Raw genomic sequence first — 18,437 nt, 5'->3', positions numbered from 1 at the left:
CGTTTTGAGGTTATGGCTATAGAAATCTTATCTTGTAGAGATAACAAATCTTTTACAAATAAAAAAGTATGACAACGGGTTTATTTCAAAATAATTGAGGAGGACAGTAGGTAGAAATATAGATGAAATAAAATGGCTACAAGTTGGTAATTGTTAAAAGCTGGTGATAGGTACACAAGGGAATCATTGTACCATCCAATTTTTTTGTATGTTTGAATTTTCCATAACTCTTAAAAAATTGGTTAGACATAATATCTTGCAATTTTATTTTATGAATGATGCTCAAAGTGACTTAAAAAATCATGTACAAACAAAATTCCTTCAAATAGTTCAATTCAGTAATGAGCTCCATTTAAACGCAAGAAGCAGCCAGTGCCACTTCAGATCAATGAAAGAAACCAAAGTAGCTCAATTACAGAATGGCAATATGCACATCCCCACCATCTCCATTCCAGGATGTAAAATACAAATACTATCCACAAAGATCTAGAAAAACTAACCTAAAATCACAGCCAATCATACTCATCCTGGTGCTGAATACCAACACTTCTCCAACAGCTTTCTGAACCTTCCTGACCAAGTTGGTCTGCTGGTTCCTCTGGAGTGCTAACCAACTCAGGTCAGACTACTGGAGGACCTACAAAAAAAAAAAGTGTGTGGGGGGAGATACACAAACATTTATTAGGGTGTGGGGAAGGTAACCATTATATCAGTGTTTAAACACAATCATAGTTATTATTTCTTTAGCAATAGCCCTCACATATCAATTTGCATTTTTCAGGACCTGCTTTAAGAAGTAATAAGAATCCAGAATCAACAGCTAAAAACAATTCTTCTCATCTGACACCACCTCCTGAAAATTCAGTTCTCAACCCAAATGAAATTCTAGGAGACAGTGATTATTTTATAAAACATTTTATATGCCCACTGTATGATATCAAGACAGTATTAAATGTATTATTTTGGGTGGGGAAAAAAACTGCACATATAAAAAAAAATGTTCACCTTCATGCTTCTTGGCCATACTGGGAGACAAATGATAAACACCCTAGAAACTCAGATTGAACTTTGCCACTGAACCTTAGACAAAGTTTTCAACTGGTATTTCCACTTCTTCCTCTCTTCTCAGAGATCTACCCAGAATAAATTAAACCTTTTAAGGCCACACCTAAATTGTCATTCTCAGATTTATTCTCGTTTTGAATGACAAGAGTCAAGTTAAGGTTTAATTAATTTCTGATCATTGCTTTAACCCATTGTGAAGAACACCAAGACAAAAATCTCAAAACAGAAAGTGATCCCCTGACCTCCAATGAAGGAGGAAAATTTCATTACTTCCAAAGCACTTAAAACTAAATAAACTCTAAAGCTCAAAACTAGTGTCCACATATAGTTAATTACTAGATGGGTACCCATGGTAAATTTTTAATCCTAGGTAAACTTTTCACCACCATATTCCAATTTCAAACCCCAACATATGACCCATATAGCCAAGGTAATTAGAAAAAAGTACCCACTTTAATACAGGTCTAATCAAAATAAAAATATTAACAGTAAGAAAACTATCTCCATATTGGACACAGAATGTTGGAAAACATAAAACGGCAAAAACACAACAAAAGATGATGTATTAAAGAACTGGCAGTAATTCCCTTTGGAAAAGAAGTGCAGTAACTCAAATAACCTTTCTAAACTCTCAGATAGGAATTATCCTGCCCAGGTAAGACCAAAATAGCAGATCCCCACACTGAACTGAGGGACCAAAAGAAAGGAGATAGGGGAAAGGCAATATGAACACTTGAAAACTAGCTAGCATAAGTTCCCTTTATAACTATGAAAAGCACGGCACCAAATCTCATCCAGGATGAATGACAGGGCAGACTGCCTTTGAAGGAGTGGAAGAAGGAAAGAGGCAAGGGATGAGGCACCCCTTCTAAAAGGCAGAACACCTGGGGGAAGGGGAGTTGTTTCTTGACAGAATTATAGCTGGTGGTCATTCCAGGATAGTGATTTTGCACTAAAATTCCTAGACTAGTCTAGTAGGCTAACACAGGTGGGAATCATATTCAAACATCAGGAACCAGTGGTGACAGTTTGGTCTAAGGAAAAAAATACAAAAATGATAGGACTGGCCTAGAAATAATACGAAAAATTACAGTTAAAGGAACAACATCTCGTATTCTTTCCCAGGTCATTAAACTACCATGACACAGGTGCATCTGCCAACCTACTGTTACACCAAGAAAAAGTAACCAATTTATAGTGTGCTTACCATAAGCCAGGCACTTTACAAAGTATCTAATTCTAGTAACTTCATGTGCTATATACTATCCCCATTATACAAATAAGAACACTGGGAATCTGAAAAGTAATTTGCCCAAGGTTACAAAGTTCAACACGAATCTCAAGCACACAGTATTTTCACTATACTGGGCTGCCTTTGACTGGGAATGTTGGTGTCTCCTCACTCTAGGCAACATTTAGACTAAAAGAAAACAATGTTGAACATGTAATCTAAAAAGGAAACAAATGATAGGGAACTAATGGTGGAATGCGGGGAGTAGAACAGAGCAATGATTAAAGGCAAGAGGTAATCTATCAAAGTTATTTTCTAGCACATGGGGAATTCAGCTCCTAGTAAAAGAGCATGGGGGACAGGAAGTAGAAGCATTAAGAAGTGAGAAGCACGTAAGAGGTGGTCAGAAGCAATGATAGATGTCCACAGACCAAGAAAGAGGTCACAGGAACTCAGAGCAAGGAGGGAAGCGGGGAGTTCCCCAAGCTTTCGCAGGAGATGGCGGGGCAAGTAAAAAGACAAAAAGTTGGTTTACTGGAGAATATCCTTTACAGCTTTTTAGTTTTATTTTCGGGTGGTGGTGGTGGGGGTGTGTTATGGGGAAGCGAAAGCTAACAGCCCTAAAATGAAGAGGTCGCGAAGACTGCAATCATTCAATCACCAACTCATTCATTGTTCCGCCTAAGAGTGGTCGAGCTGCATGCAGAGTTGGAGAAATCGGTGCCCTTTGCTTCGATCAGGGTCATAAAGCGCGAAGACTTAAGGAAACAGAAGGCTACTATGATGGAGTAAATGCAGGGAATGGGTAAGACTCTATTAAACACCTGCGTCAAGAGGACCAATAGAAGAGGAAGACGAGATAGGGTAGGGGACCTGGGCTAAGCCCTTCCTTAGGAGGGCTGGGCAAGAGATGACAGGGAAAAACTCTTGACTCCCCCTCTTAAATACAGCCTTAAATACCTATGTAAATGAGGACGATTCGATCAGATGACAGAATTAGGGTGGAAGGGGGAGTATGTCAGAGGCACCGAAGTTTGAACCCTAAATCTTAGTTCAAAGACCAAGGGAATTGAGGAAGTAGAGCTCACATCAACTCAAGAAAAACTAGGCGATTGTTTTGGGAGGCCGCAGGGCGGGGGAAACAGAGGGCTCACAAAAAGGTAGCGGGGAGAGAACCAGTTGTCGTAGGTTAGACCCCTTTCCCCCCCACCGCCCAATCTAACCCCGACCCCACTCCCCAACGAACTCTAGGACTCCCGCCCACTGCGGCGGCAACAACGGAGGCGTTGACCAACTGATGGGACATAGGCGGGCCCACACGCGGCTAAGGCCCGGGAAATGATGTCGCTCTAATCGACTAGAAGCAGGGTGGTCTTCACCTAAAGCTCGGTTTATCCGCACCTGGGCTTCCCACCGATCGTCACCTCCTTAATGTCAGGTACCTGAGAGGCGTCATAAACGCGGACAGCCAACACTTCAGTCCAGGGTCCTGGCCGGACAGACAGCAGCTTCCGCCGCCATCTTAACAGCAAGCGGACCGACCCTAGTCACTGCTCCCCCCCCACCTCCGAGCTACCTCTGCCAACGGATCCCACGAGGACGTAACCCCACTCCCGCGAGAACTCACCGGCTAAGAACAGCACGAGTTAAAGACGCTGTCGTCGCCTCCAGGACTGTTGCAGTCCGTAGCCGAACCGCGGCCGCCTCCGCACAATCTCGCGAGAACCTCTACTGGACGGGAAGAGCCTGAGCCCAGCCCTTCTCAGACCCCTCCTCCCACCAAAGCCGAAGTCGCTACGGCTCTCTGTTCTCGCTTTACGCTAAGCGAAAAGCAAATGACGCACAACCTCGCGAAGAGCCGAGGGGCGGAGCCGATTTGCTGCCACCGGTTCCGCATGCGCCCTGACAGCTATCGCGATATCACGTTTCAGTCTCTGCGAGAACTCTGAGATCACCGCAGGATGCCGCCCGCGCCTAGCCTTTAGGAAACACGAGATCTCGCGAGACTGGGTGCTCTCTCCTAAAAAGGAGAGAGGCGGGGCTTCACGAAAATGACTGGGAGATTTTCGGGGGGAAGGGAGGAACCTCCCGTCCTGCAGGGATCTCGCCTACCACGAGGTTTCCGACCCACTGCGGTGCTGGCTGCCAAACCTCGCGATGACACAGCTCAGCGCCAAATCTCGGCCATGTCCTGAAAACTGCCTCCGCCCCCGATCTAAGGTGTCTAGAGCCCAGTGCTTGAGGAAAATTTGAAGTCAACCGGTTTATTCTCATGCTTCTGGGCAGACCTGTACCAATTAACCAAACGTTCTGTAAGAAGAGCAATGGGTCCCCCATTGTTACCTGCCTCCAGGAATCTCATTATCCTGGACTAACACATAAAAGACGTTCAATCTCACAATAAGCACGCAAATGCAAATGAAAACAATGACATAACAGTTTTAGCCCATTTAGATTGGGAAAAAAAATTTTTTTAAAGACCAGTAACATCCAGACTCCTTCCCTCGCCGCACTGCAGGCTAACCTGGATCCATCTTAATCTAAAGGCTCCCATCGTTAGTAATAGCTCCAAAGCCACTAATTTTAACTCCTGAGGCTTTACCTTGACATAACGAAAAGATCTAATAAAGTGGTTTTCTCCAAACAAAGGAGTCTACCCTCAAAGGAAAATTGAAGCTTCCTAGGGGGCGGGGGGGGGGGGAATGAGTGTTTGTAGCTTTTGATATGGCAGTTTTTCCACGTCTAGCCAACAATGTTTCTCCAATAAATCCTAGGATCCAATATGGCTCGATTCGTGGGCTTTTCTATTCTAATACATTGTTCTGTCCATTCTAATTTAAATATTGTTCTTTTAGAGTACATTTTAATATCTAGTAGTATAAATAACCCCATCTTTAATTATCTTTTAGGATTATTTTCTCCGTTATTCTTAGCCATCTTTTTCCAGATGAACTTTAGAATCATATTAAGTTCCAAAAACTTGATATATTTATTGAAATTACATCAATTGTATAAAGCAACAGGAAAAATGGACATCACTACAAAATTGAATCTTCTTATCCAGAAGCATGTATTCTTTCTCCATGTATGCAAACGTTCTTTTATTATATTCCTCAATAAAGTTTTGTAGTTTACTTCTAGGCATTTTTATTAGTTTTTATTGCTATTGCGAATAGGGTTTTTTCTAGTATTAAATTTTCGAAATGCTTATTGCTTATAGAGAGGAAGACTATTCTATTAATATTCGCCTATTTACTTTTGTAAACCGGCAAATAAGAAATGTTTAATTTCCGTAGTAATCAGAGAAATGCAAGTTAAAACAATGGCATACCATTTTTTTGCCCTTTAAATTGGCGAAAAATACAAAGATTGATAATAATTTGTGTTGGCACAACTGTGGAAAAATGGGCACTCTCGTACAACATTGGAGAGTGTAAATTAACATTGCCTTTTGGGATGGCGATTTGGATAAATCTATCAAAATTCAAAATGCATATACACTTTGACCCAGCGATTACTCTTCTAAGAATTTCTCCTACAGAAATACTCATACATGTGCATGAAACATATACAAACCCATTCATTATAGCATTGCTTGTAACAGCCCCCTCCCCCCCCCAAGGGGAAACAAGCTAATGTACATCAATCCGGAAATGGTTAAATAAACTATATAGTACAATCATACAATGCAGCTGTTTATACATGAGAGAAATTGAGATTCTCTGATATAGAAAGATCTACAAGGCATATTGTTAAGTTTTTAAAATGCAATTTGCCGAAATGAATATGTATGCGTGTGTGTTATAGTACGGTTTAGATCCCAAAACATACATATACAATGCCTAGTAGTTACCCGCGAAGCCGGCCCGCCCGCCCCTCACCTTCCCCCTCCCCTGAGACTGTCTTCCTTGAACCCACGAGAGAACCGCCGAAGGCCTGGCCTCTACTCCCTCCCTAGGACTACTTGGACATGGCTAACGCCGGTACCTCGCATCCCCACTGTCAGTCGCTGTCTCGCCGCGCTGCTGGCCACTGCCCCGCTGCCCCCGAAGATGCGGCTTGCTCTTCGCTGGCGCCGGCCAAGGCCTGGAGGAGGGGGAGAGAAGGCGAAGTGGAGGGAGTGCTGGGGCAGGCCTCCGGGTCCCTTCACCAGCCTCTCCCGCAGGCTCCCTAAGGCCGCTACCTCCGCACCTCCGCGCAGGGTCCCGTGGGAACAACCCCCAGCGAGAATCCGAGGACGACCACGAAAGCAGAGCCCGCACCCCAAACCCGAGGGAAAATGCTCACCTCAGCGGCAATAGCACCGCGGGGCCCGCAGGAGAGTGCCGGGTCCACAGCCCTGCTTTAGCCCGGCTCCCCTCGCTCGCCCTCCGCGAAAAGCCTCCCCTTATGGCTCTCCACACTCAAGATCCGAGGCTCCACCCCCCAGCTCGAAAATCCCCGCCCCTGCCCCTTGGAAGGGCGCTTCCTTCGCGGAGAAGCCAGGTCCCCAATAGGGGACCGTGTCTGAGCCAGCCCAGCAAACCCAACCATGAAGGATAGTAGGGTCTCTAAGGAATTAGGATTTGATTCGAGGCACGATGGAAGCCGCTGAAGGTTGACAGAATTTGATTTGATTTGCGTTTAACAATTAATCTCTGGCTGCCTTGTGAAGAATGGGGGGCAAGAGGGCAGGCAGGGACAAGGTGTGGATGGAGGGCGAGGGACGACCGGGGCGCCGACCACAGTGAGTTCATAAGGGCAAAGGCTTAGAACACTTACTTCAGGCACATAGTAAACCCTCAATAAACATTCTCTTTCTTTTTCTTCTTGGTACTATTTGAGGTGGCAGTGAGATTGGCAAAGAGTTTTATAGAGTATCTGCATCTGTAAATGCATAGTAATGAAATGGATCTGGTAGGAGATACCCCTAACTATAAACTGTGCTTCATTGGGGTTGCACAATGAAATTGGAGGGTGAGAGTAGAGAACAGCTTTGACTTGCAACTCTAGATACTTCGGTAGGGTTTGAATTGTTAACAAAAAACATGTATTAACACAGTATTTTAAAGTATAAAGACAAAAGCACTATCCGAAGTACTCTTGAATCATAGAGGAAATAAAATCTGTAATTATACCCTCCGATTCTAATTCCAATCCTCCAGAGCAAAGGCTCATGCTCCGAATTGAGAATCTGATGAATGGATCCACTGCCGGCCAAATACATATTTACACATAAAATTTTGCATATCATCTCAGCTTTATGGAAGCCCCTTTGAGATAGACTGACCCATTAAATATTCTTACAACGTTATTTTTAATGGGTGAATGTTATTCCATTGTAATGCTAATTATTTAACCAGGAGTCCGTGTTTAGGTCTTTTTAATTATAAGAAATACAGACATGAACTTTGATGTAACTAAATATTTGCATATTTCTAAGATTTTCCTCAAGGAGAAATTTGTAGACATGGAGTAGCTAGGGTCAAATAGTCACTTCTTCCAAAAATTTCAGAACAGGCTCTCCAGAACAGTTGTAACAATATACTGTAAGAGTGCTTTTATTTTTTAAACTATTAACAGTGCTGCAGTGAAAATCCTTGTACATGCTTTTTTGTACATATGAGAAAACATTTCTGTAAGATAAATGCAAAGAAGTGAAAAATAGATGGCTCAAAGACATCAAATTTCGAAATGTTAATATGGAATGCCAAATTGCCGTGGCGGAAGACTTAGTTTATACCTCCACCAGCAGTGAATAAGAATAACCATTTCCCTAAATTTGTATCCACACTAGGTTTTAACCAATCATTTGAATGTTTTGCCAATGTGATGAGTGAAAATGCTTTCTCATTATTTACATTTCTCTGATTTTTAGCAAGATTAAGGAATATTTTCATGTTTCTTAGCTATTTACTTGTGTTGTTTCATGACTTGCCTGTTCATATCTTTTATCTAGTTTCTATTTGGATTGTTTGGCTTCTCATTATTGAGTCCTGTAGTCTGGATATAAATCTTTGTTACATGTGTGGGAAATTTTTTAGCAGAGTTTTGCTTGCTTTTAAATTTTTCTTACGGGGTCTTTTTGAGTATGGATGTTTTAAATGTTGATATATTCAAATTTCTCGTTTGTTTCTTTTATGGCTTTTGTATTTCGAATCTTATATAAGAAGGCCTTTCTACACCAATATTAGAAACATTGTCCTGTATTTCCCTGTAATATTTTAGAATTTTTTATGTTTAGCCTTTTTCATTTTCTGAATTACTTTTGGTAAACATTTTTCTAAGTCATTAAATATTCTAACAATGTTATGTTTAATAGGTGATATTATTTCATTGTAATACAAATAACTTATTGGTATTTTTCATAAGGCCCTAAACATTTGAATGTAAATCATACATTCAATAGTTCAATAGTTCTAAAGTCCATACCAGTACCAATACCAGTTTTTTAAAGACTTGAGCTTTAAATTATTACCCCATATGTGCTAAGGCAAGACCCTCTTTTTTTCCTACAAACTTCTTGACTATTCTCAGGCATTTTCTTTTAGGTGAATTTTAAAATTAGCTTGTAAAGTTCTATAAGAATTCCTATTGGGCTTTTGGTTGCATAAATTTATTTCATCAAATAGTATAGGATATTTTATTTGACAACCCAGTCTTCTTTGGCCATATATTCCTGTTATTTCTAATTGTCCACTGTTATAAGCAGTTTTGTAAAAGACATTTAGAAAAATCTTTGGACACCATCCTATTTAACTACAATAAATTTTAATAAGGCAAAGCATAGTTGCATTTTTTGTGGGGTTGATAGGTATTGCCTAGTGTACTTTGAGAAAGGTTTTACCAATTTACATTCCCATGAGGGGTATGAGTATGTTATCTCCCTATCCTACTGCATTACTAGGTCATTAATGGACTTTGAACCTTTGAAAATTTGATAGACAACATATTTTGTTGTTTTGCAGATGTAATAATGTATTTTGTACAGATGGTCCCCAATTTACGATGATTTGACTTACAATTTTTCAACCTTACTATAGTAGAAAGTGGTATACATTTAGTAGAAACCATACTTCGAATTTTGAATTTTGATTTTTTCCCGGGCTAGCAACGTGTAACACAATACTCTCCAGTGATGCTGGGGCATTGGCAGCTAGCCTCAGCTCCCAATCAGCCACATGATCATGAGTGTAAACAACCGATACTCTACAGTACACTGTGTTACCAGTGTTTTTTGAACATTGTATCCTGAGCATGTTTAAGATAAGCAATGCTAAGCTATGATGTTTGGTAAGTTAGGTGTATTAAATGCATTTTCAACTTACACTATTTTTGACTGATGATGGGTTTATTGGGACGTAACCCCATTGTAAATAGAGGAGAACCTGTATTTGTTTTCTATCGTTGCATAACAAATTACCACAAATTTATCAGTTTAAAACAACACCTTATTGTCTCACAGTTCTGTAGGTCAGAGGCTTGACTGAGTTCTCTGCTTAGGATCATACAATGCCAAAGTCAAGGTGTCCCACACTTGGCTTTTATCTGGAGGCTCTGGGAAGAATCCACTTCTGAGTTCATTCAAGTTGTTGTCAGGATTCAGTTCCTTGCTCTTGTAGGACTGAGATGCCTATGCTCCCAGCTTCTAGAGGCCACTCACATTTTTCCTTGCATGTCCCTTTCCATCTTCAAGCCAGCAGTGGCACACTGAATCCCTCTTTTGCTTGGAATCTCTCTTACTTTTCCTTCTGCCACTAGCCTGAGAAAACTCTCTGCTTTTAAAAGTTTTGTATGATTAAAGCCATTAGAATAGTCCAGAATAATCTCCCTATTTTAAGGGGAACTTTAATTAAATCTGCAAAATCTCTTTTGCCATATCATGTAACATAATTACAGGCAAGGTATCTCATCACAACCGTAGTCTGGAAATTAGGGTGGGAAATCTGGGGTGGGGTGCATATTAGGATTCTGCCTACCATTGATTTATTTTCCCTTTTTCAAATAACTACATGAATCATTTTGGTTGTAAAGGATTCAAACATCACAGAAAGTACTTTACTCAGAACAAAACATGAAAAATGCCTTTCACCACCCTTCCTTTCACTACTATGCCTATTTAGAAGTAGCTCTTTATATTTTTTGTGCATAATGAGACATCTTTTTGTAACTGGCCACTCTATTTACCTTCCTTATCAGTTCTAATAATTTTTCTATTCATTCTCTTGTGTTTTCCAGGTGGATAATGATATCATCTGCAAACAATTTCCCCTCCTTATTATATTTGTAATTACTATATGCATTTACTTGGCTTATTATGTTTTACTGATTTCTAGAAAAATGTTAAATAATAGAGGCAACAGTGGACATCTTTGTCTTTCTCCTGGTTCTAATGAAACTTCTAGTGCAATGTTTCCCAAACTGATGCTCTGGATGATAACAGATTTTTATCTATTTTATCATAAATATTTTCAAACATACAGCAAAGTTGAAGGAATTTTACAGTGAACATCTGCATACCCACAACATAGATTTTACTATTTAATGTTTTGCTGTCTTTGTTTTATCACATCTGTCTATCCATCAATCAAACCATCTTATATTTTTATGGATTTCTCTTTCTATTTTAATTAGACTACAGAAATTTCTCTGTTTTGTTTATATTTTCAAAGAACTATTTCTGTTTTCCTATTCTATTCTACCATTTTTTCTATTCTCTACTTAATAAATTATTAGTTTCAGCTTATATATTTATTAATATCTTCCTCTAAGTTCTAAGTTTGTTTTGCTGTTTTCTTTGTAAAGGCTTATATTAAATATGTGCTTTATTCATTTTCATTCTTTCTCATTTATTTCTAAAAGCATTTAAGGTTATAATTTTTTTCTGTGTTTGACCTTAATATGTATTCTCATTAATTTCTAGTCTACAATTTCGGTTTTGATTTCTTCTTTGACCATGAGTTATTTAGAAGTATTTGATTTTTGGAGTGACCCAACTTTTTTTTTACTGTTTTTGTGGTTAGAAGTTTGTTATATTGCACTGTGGTCCAATAATGTAACTTTTATGATTTCAATTGGAAACTTATTGCGCTTTCTTTTGTGACTCAGTATATGATCAAATTTTGCAAGGGCCGCTTAGGCATTTTTTAAAAAAACTTACTTTATAAGGTACAACTTATCTGCTTTTCTGTTTTCTTTATGTATTTTAATGGAATATTATTTGCTATGTATGTTTATTACAGAAGATATTCTTGGTAAATAGTATCTTTTATCAGTATCCCTCTTTACCCTAATTAAAACTTTTTGCCTTAAATACTAATTTTCCTAATATCTATGCTGTTGCTCCTGTATATACATATACATATCTTTGTTTTTTTCTGATTACAGAGTGCCAGACAAATTTATAAATTATCCAAATAGAGTTAACAACTATTAGTATGGTATATATTCTCCAGATCTTTTTCTATCTATACATTGGATCATGCTGTATAGTTTTACAATTTGCTTTATTGACTTAATTGTTTCTTGACATGCTTTCTATGTCAGTGTATATACATATACATTATCCTTGTTAACTAATCTCTGGAGCTGGCATTTGTACACAGTAACTGGCCTGTCATTATCTTTTTTTTAAAAATCAAATATCACGTCAGGGAAGCCTTCCCTGCCTCCTCCTAAACTGAATCAGAGCACTCTGTAATAATATTTTTATCATACACTGTGATTTTCCTCCCTAGGCACCCAAGCCAATTTAATTGTACAGTTGTATGATTAATGTTTGTTCCCTTCAACCCCCTGCCTACTCTACACACCCTCTATTGGTCAGTGAGCACCTCTCGAGTGGGACCATGTCTATTTTGTTTATATTTTTACTCCAGCACCTAGCACAGTGCCTGGTAATTGTATCTGTTCAATGAATCATTTTCGAAGGAATAAATGAACAACATATGAGAAGATAAGTATTATGCTTATGCCTGTTTCACAGGTTACAAAGCAATGCTAATTTACCTAACAGTCGCCCTATAAGAAATTCCCTGATGATCCTCAGAAATAAGTGGATGAGGTAACAATAGATTATGTGTTTCTTAATATGTTAATACTTAAAGATTTACTTTAGTTTTTTAATTAGTTGCATAGAGTGGATGCTTCCTTGAATTGTTACTGAGTTTTCATTATTATAAAATGCTAAAATGAACATCCTTATGAATAGCTTTGCATATGTATGTACTTCTGTGTGACAAATGCCTGGAATTGGAATTGCTGCAATGGGTATATACATTTTACAATTGGATAGATATTGCCAACTTATCCTGCAAACGAGATTATAAAAATTTATATTCATACTACCAGAGTATGAGAGAGTTTTCCCCCATACCCTTGCCAAAGCTGTGTATTTTCACTGATTTTTTTCTTTGCTAATCTGATACAAAGTGATTTTTTATTACTTTTATTTTCATGTTTTTGATTTTTAGTGAAGTTGAGCACCATTTAATTTGTTTCTTAGCCATTTGTATTCTTCTATTTTCAAATGTGTTGCCTTTTTGTTTTGCTTTCCCATGTTTTTATTGAATTTAGTATTTTCTTATTGATTTGGAATAGCTCTTTTTATATTGTGGATAGTAGCCCTTTGTCTTCCTTTCACAAATATTTTCCTCAGTTTGTTATTTGTCTTTTAATCTTGTAAATTTATTTCTCAGGATATAAAAATTTTAAATATTTTATATAATCAAATTACTGATCATTTCATTTACAATAGCTGGCTTATGTGCTGTAGTTTGAAAAGCTTTCCCTACCTCAAGCTTATATAACTCTCCATGGTTCTTCTTGCACCTTTATGGTTTTAATTTATATCTTTAAATACTTGTGTCACATTAGTTTCATTTTGATGTACAGTACAAATGTAGGTTTCCAACTTTAATTTTTCCCAGTAGCTACCCAGTTGTTCCTATATAATTATTGAATAATTGACACTTTACTCATTTATTTGAAAGGCCTCTTTATCAAATACTAATCTCCCAGATATTTTGGAGTTCATTTCTAGAATCTTCCATTGTATTATATAATGGCTCTGGAGCCAGACTCCCTGAGTTTATAGCCAGCTTTGCCATTTAATTTCTGCATCTGTAAAATGGGCACAATAGTACCCACATCATAGGGTTATGATTATTAGATTAGTTCATTTATGTACAATTGTTAGAACAGTCCCTGGCATAGAAGAAGTACTGGTATGTTTGTAATATTTATTATTTAAAAAAATTTATTATTGTTTTATCATTTTAAATAATACATGATCATATCATCTGTATATAACATTTTTATCACCTTGTTATAGAATGACTTCTAAACAGCTTGAGTAATTTACAGATGACCTATAACAAATCTACTTATCTTCCACTCTTGTATTTTATCCAAATTAACTCTAGGCAGTTAGGGAGGGAGAGTAGAGAAAAGGAGAGGGGAGGAATAAAACTGTCCCTATTCACAAATGACACAGACAATTCCAAATAATACACACACACACATACCTAGAACTAATTAGTGAATTTAGCAAGGTAAATACTCAGAAATCCCTCACATTTGTATATACTAGCAATGAACAATACTATCTATAATAGTTCCAAGAAATGAAATATATAGGTAAAAATTTAACAAAACACGTATAGGATCTATATGCTGAAAACTAAAAAATGCTGATGAAAGAAATCTCTAAAGACCTAAAATAACCAGAGAAACATATTATGTTTATGGTCTGGAACACAACATATTGAAAATGCCAATTCTCCCTATATTGATCTATAGATTTAATGCAGTTTCTATCAAAAATTCCAGCAAGATTTTTTGTAGATATAGGTGAGTTGATTCTAAAATTTATATGAAAAGGCAAAGGAAGTAGAATAGCCACAATGACTTTGAAAAGATTAGTAAAGTTTGAGGAATCACACCACCTGAGTTTAAGCCTTACTATATAGCTATAGTAATCAAGACAGTATGGTATTGGCAAAGGGAAAGACATATAGAACAATGGAGCAGAATAGAGAAACAGATATAGACTCATACAAGTATGTTCAATTGATTTTTGACAAAGATGCAAAGAATTTAATGGAGAAATGGCAGTTTTTTCAACAAATGGTATTGGAACAATTGGACATTCATACATAAGAAATGAACCTTGACCGAAGCCTCACACCTTATACAAAAGTTAACTCAAAATGGATCCTAGATCTGAACGTAAATTATAAAACTATAAGATTTTTAGAAGAAAATATAGGGAAACATCTGGAATTCTCATATTGCTGGTGGGGATGCAAAATAGTATAGCCTCCCTGGAAAACATTTAAGCAATTTCTTATAAAGTTAAATGTACAATTACCATATGACCCAGCAATCCCAATTATAAGTATATACTGTTAAGAAATAAAAACTTATGTTCACACATAATCTATACATAAAAGCTTAAAATGTTCTATTCATAATCACGAAAACAACCAAAATATTCTTTAAGTGATGAACAGATAAATAACCTGTGGTACATCCAGCCAATGGAATACTACTCAGCAATAAAAAGGAATGAACGTGCTACGATTTGCACAAATCTTAAAGGCATAACACTGAGTGAAAGGAGATGATCTCAAAACGTTGCATACTGTATGATTCTGTGACTTCAAAGCAATAGCATGATGGAGTTTTATGGGGTGATGTAACTGTTCTGTATTCTGATTGTAGTGGTGGTTACATGAATCTATGAATGTGTTAAAATTCATGGACCTATACCCATAAAAGATCAAATATACTGTATGTTAAACGAAATACAAAACAAAAGATACTAGAATTAGAACAACACCTGCTATCTGGTGGGTCAGTATACAACTGCAGCATTGTTTACTCATTTATCCTTACAATTTTTTTCTGGGAATTCCAAGCTCACTATAAAATATCCTAAGTACAGATAGGCCTGTGTACCCAAACTATTTAACCCTACAAGGTGTCATGTCCTACAAGGTGCATCAGTCAAAATTCTTTCAGTTGCAAGTAACAGCGAAGCCAACACAAAGTGGATCAAAGTGGACCAATAAGGCCATTTTTATTATCTTTCAGACATAAAGGGATTCAAGAGTAGGTAATTCAGCAGTTTGGCAACATCATTAAGAACCCAGTTTCCCTCCATCCTGTTCCACTGTATTCAGCCTGTTAGTCCTTCACTTTATGATCCCAAGATGGCCACAGCTGCTCAGGTGTCATACGGTCATAAACTAACAAGAAGAAGCTGGAAGAAGAGCATAAATGTCAGGTGTCCCTTATTAAGACCAGAAGAAATTTTTCCCAGGTGCCCCAGTAGACACCCCCTCTTATCTCAATCACCAGAAATCATGTCTCATGCCGTGCCTAAACCAATCATTTGGCAAGGGAAATGAAATTTTCATGATCAGTTAGCTCAGACCAGTGTCACACATTGTGTGGTCCCTGGACTGTTACTAGTCTATAACCTGTTGGTCACAGTCTGCGAATAAGTATAGAAATTGAGATTACACATTTAGAATCCCAGCTCCCATGATGCACAGGGTTACCCTAAATACCAAAAAAAGTGGGGACTCTATTAGGGAGCAAGAAAGTGAAGAATGGCCATTGGGTAGGGTACCGACAGTGTGAGCTATGCAAAAATAATGTTGGGAATGATGTTGCTCCTAGAAATCCTGGAAGATTCCAGATAAGAAGGGAATTTGGGTCCAGCACTGTGGAGTAGGCTCTCCTTTTGGTTTCACTTACACACTCACCTGCAGTGCTACCACTCCCAGGGGATAGACTCTCGAGCAGTCAGGTGGAGTTGTGCCTCTCCTGAGAAGCCACACCCCAAAACCTGTTTCCCTGCTGGCCCAGCATTACCTGTGTTTTTTCTGATACCAGAAAGTCCTCCTTAGAAGGTTATAATTGGCCTGCATCTGCCATTCTTGCTCACAACAGCAAAAACAAAACAAAAGAACAAAAAAAAATCTATTACACAAGTCAAATTTGGCACATCTAGTCAGCTGGTCACAATGACTGACTGACTCTGTAGCTCGTGATAGGGGCTCTCAAACTTTTTTGAGCGCAGTTCACAGAGTAAGAAACATATTTGACATCACAACTCATTACATGTGCACCTTACACACACGCACACACAGACATCTGAAACCAATGTTTCACAAAACAGTATTTACTGTATATAATACTCTTTTTAAATTTTATTTATTTTCTTCATTTAAAAATGCTGATCTTGTTCCACTAAAGTAATTTCACAGCCCACCAATGAGTTATGACTGACAGTTTGGAAAAAAGTGCTTTTAAGGGGGAAGATGTAATGGTTCTCAATTCCAGAGCCCTTTAGAGTGGCCACCAGTAGCTTTGTGTGAAATATTGTGGCTCCCTCTGTCTCTACTACCAAGAGCCCTAACCCAGGATAATGCTTCTGCAACCTTATCTTTTTCCTCATAAGCTTCTCTGACCTCATAGCTCTGGCCTCTTAAATTAGCGGCCTTAGCAGTGAGAGGGCTAGAGGCCCTCCAGGCTGTTCATTGAGTCTGAGTTGCCCTAGCAACACTTGGCTGTAATTGAAGCCTGTTGTCACCTGCTACAGCCTAGCCTGCCTCTCCACCACTGCGGGCTGTGGCGCCCTTTTCTCTTGCCTTTCATAACAATGTCTCCATCTTTGTTATATAGACCCATGTCTTCTCATCACCCCTCTCTTGATGGATGATCAGATTCTTGGCACACACCTCCCTGGCACTCTCTACATTGCCAAATACTCGCTCTGACATGATTAAACACTCACGGAGATGGATGATTTGCATTTCTCTCAGATCACAAACAATCTCTAATGCTGGTCAGTTTAAATCAGAGATCATAAACTCAGATGTAGGCAAGGGCTAGGCAGGTCACACAAAAGTCTAGATGGGGACTGTGACCCTTCCTAAAAGAAGTAGTGGCTACTCCATCCAGCTGATTTTGCCATACAGAAATGCATATCTATATGACCAGAATCTCCCAACTTTTTCAGAGAAACCATAAAATCTGGGTTTTTATATGAACTCTACTAATTTTATATGCTGACAAGTAATTTAAAAAATATTTTAAAAAATTCTTATGAGCCAAATCAAACACATCTGTGGATTGAATCTCTTCAACAGGCTACCAGTTTGCAAGCTCTGTTTTAAGCTCTCTTTTATCCTCTGTCTTGCATTTGGAATTGATGTCTTCTGCCATCTGGGGCCAAAAAAAAAGAAAAACCCCACACAACACTAAACAAAACAAAACAAAAAAACCCCACCAATAATTGGGCTTAACTTAGCTCTGAAGTTTTCTCCCTCCCATATGGCCACGGTAATTAGGCAAGACTCTTAAGAGATGTTCATGGGGTGAAACCAACTATTTCTACTGGGCATTGGAGTACCCATTTCTGCATATTCCTGCGTTCTAGTTTGTTACAGTCATGCAGCGAGGATGTAGGCCGGTCACTGGAGAAAGCCCTGGGCTTTTGGGGAGGGAGCCGGGCTATTGGAGAGAGAGCCTTTCTCTCGGTTCTTCCCCTTTTACCATATTTATAGTTACATGATGTTTCACTTTCTAGTATTCCCATCTGTACAGGAACTAGACACTTCTGCCCTTTCTAAAGCATTGAGAAGAGAGCTTCCTGGTATCCCTGGTGTCCCCGCTTTCACTCACTGCCTCCCCCGCACAGCGACTGAATCCTGAGATTCCAAAACGTAACTGAGGGCTTGTTGTTCAGCTCCCGCCGAGCTCCTTGCTTTCTAATTTTCAGAGCTCTCTTTCTGATGGCATGCTTGTGTCCTCTCTGTCCCTTCATGTGATCAGCTCCACTAGGGCGAACTCAGCAGGGTGAGGGTCTGTTGTACAGACCCATCTATTCCCTCAGGAAGGTGCAAAAGTTTAGGCTTGGGATGAAAAATTTGAAAACCTGATTCAGGCTGCAAGCCACAGACCCATTCTCTAAAGCAGTCTTGTCAACAATGAATCTCAATATTTTGATCTATCTTTGACTCCTGTGTCTATTTCTCAATTAGTTCAGAATTCAGGGGAAAGAGTGATGTGGTTAAAAGACCTTTAGAGAGCCCCCATGGTGTATGGGTTGAGAAACCTTGAGAAATGGATACAGTAACTGGCATTTGAG

At 38.7% G+C, this 18,437-nt stretch overlaps 1 protein-coding gene across 18 annotated transcripts in view; it reads right to left on the bottom strand.

The window, feature by feature from the left end:
- Nucleotides 1–6,711, bottom strand: part of HUWE1 (HECT, UBA and WWE domain containing 1, E3 ubiquitin protein ligase) — a 153,150-nt gene extending 146,439 nt beyond the window's left edge. For 15 of the 18 annotated variants that reach the window (XR_002777818.1, XR_002777819.1, XM_011383418.2 and 12 more), the window contains exons 1-3: nucleotides 6,584–6,711; nucleotides 6,284–6,382; nucleotides 501–637 (exon numbers count right to left, since the gene is read on the bottom strand). The gene's annotated coding sequence lies outside the window, so the exon portion shown is untranslated. Of the gene's footprint in view, nucleotides 1–500; nucleotides 638–3,697; nucleotides 3,877–3,923; nucleotides 4,194–6,283; nucleotides 6,383–6,583 lie in introns of those variants that run through there. The other 3 variants (XM_011383419.2, XM_011383420.2, XM_023525023.1) reach the window with 3 other exon arrangements.
- Between the last annotated feature and the right edge of the window lie 11,726 nt (nucleotides 6,712–18,437).

Source organism: Pteropus vampyrus, unplaced genomic scaffold (genome assembly GCF_000151845.1).
Source record: "Pteropus vampyrus isolate Shadow unplaced genomic scaffold, Pvam_2.0 Scaffold518, whole genome shotgun sequence".
Taxonomy (NCBI): Eukaryota; Metazoa; Chordata; class Mammalia; order Chiroptera; family Pteropodidae; genus Pteropus; species Pteropus vampyrus.
Note: the sequence above shows the minus strand (reverse complement) of the source record. Positions and strands in the feature narration are given on the sequence as shown.